The sequence below is a fragment of the Magnolia sinica genome, chromosome 10 (assembly GCF_029962835.1).
Source record: "Magnolia sinica isolate HGM2019 chromosome 10, MsV1, whole genome shotgun sequence".
Lineage (NCBI taxonomy): Eukaryota > Viridiplantae > Streptophyta > Magnoliopsida > Magnoliales > Magnoliaceae > Magnolia > Magnolia sinica.
Window position 1 is genome coordinate 9,406,380 of NC_080582.1, and position 1,490 is coordinate 9,407,869.

The 1,490-nt window shown below is 34.8% G+C and overlaps 1 non-coding gene across 1 annotated transcript; it reads left to right on the plus strand.

Annotated features, from left to right (window-relative positions):
* Positions 1–254: 254 nt before the first annotated feature.
* LOC131217757 (small nucleolar RNA R71) lies at positions 255–361 on the plus strand. Its single transcript, XR_009157348.1, has one exon. It is a non-coding gene; the product is annotated as a small nucleolar RNA R71 (small nucleolar RNA).
* The last annotated feature ends 1,129 nt before the right edge of the window (positions 362–1,490 follow it).

Genomic DNA, 1,490 nt, shown 5'->3' on the forward strand with positions numbered 1-1,490 from the left:
AGGTTATCAAGCTTGGCGCTCAGCTCTAGCATGACTCCTATCTCATATATACCACCTCTCTTCTGTGGTTGGGGACTTCTGTCACCTCTATTTGAATAATCCCATTGCTGGGAATTTTCGCACAAGGTTTCAAAGAAGTTCCACGCTTCGACATCACTTTTGGTCATGAATGACCCTCCACTGGTGGCATCAACCATGCGACGGTTCTGTGGGTCGAACCGTCATAGAAGTATTGAACTTGTTGCCACTTCTCAAAACCATGGTGAGGACATTTAAGAAGCAAGTCCTTCCATCTTTCCCAACATTCATGAAAGTGCTCGCCCTCTTTTTGTGTGAAGTTAGTAATTTCTCTACGGAGGGCATTGGTTTTGTGAACGGGGAAGAACTTGTTTAAGAACTTCTTAGACAGTTGGTCCCATGTAGTGATAGATCCAACTTCTAGAGAATTCAACCATGCTTTCGCCTTATCCTTCAAAGAAAAAGGAAACAGGCGTAGGCGGATCGAATCGTTTGAGAAGTTTTGGAACTTAAAGGTGGAGCAAATGTTTAAGAATTCTTTCACATGATGATATGGGTCCTCCTTGTCCAATCCATAAAAGGATGGCAACAATTGTATGACTCCAGGTTTAAGTTCAAAGTGTGCTGCCGTAGTGGTTGGCAACACTATGCATGAAGGCGCATTAAATTGGACAGGAGCTGAATAATCTTTGAGAGCTTTAACTTCAGTCTCATTCGCCATTTCAACAGGATTATTTCTCAATCTTTCACGAATTGTTCTTTCAATCTCAGGATCAAACGGTGCTAGTTCTATGTTCAGAGATCTACGTCCTAGCATAAACTATGTTATCAATATAAGAAAGAAAACTAAACTAAGATGCAACCTAAGATGAATAAAACTAAATGAAAAAGTTATGAATTCCTAAAAACAAGAGAAAGCTATGTAAACGAGAATTGGAAAGAAGAACCCGAGAAAAGGAGATGATGAATGTCTGAAGATTTGAGAGCTCCTCCTTTTGAAGACAATGTTATTTAGCAGCTTCCTTCCTTAATTCCTGTAAACAAAAAGAAAACAAAAATAAATTAAATTTACTAAAATAATGCTAGAAAAAAAAAATCCTAAGCAACGGTTAATTTCTAAAAAAGGAAGTTTGTAATCTTAGAAATAAAAACTAAGTTAGTTTCTAGAAAGGGAAAAATTTCTAAAACTAGAAAATAGAAAGTTACTTGAAAGAAGAATCAGAATCTAGAATTAGAAAATAGGAAATTTCTAAAAATAAAATAAAATAGCCTAGAAATAGAAACTTTCTAAAAAATAAAATAAAACCTTAATTCTAAAAATAGAAATTAGAAAAAAAAATAGAAAATTTGGAAAGAGATTACCAAATTAGTAGTTTATGTCAGGTCCCTACAAAACAGGAAATAGGTTAGTTTCTAAAAAAAATTTAACCTAAAGGTAGTAAAAAACCTAAGACTATGAATTATGATAAGAG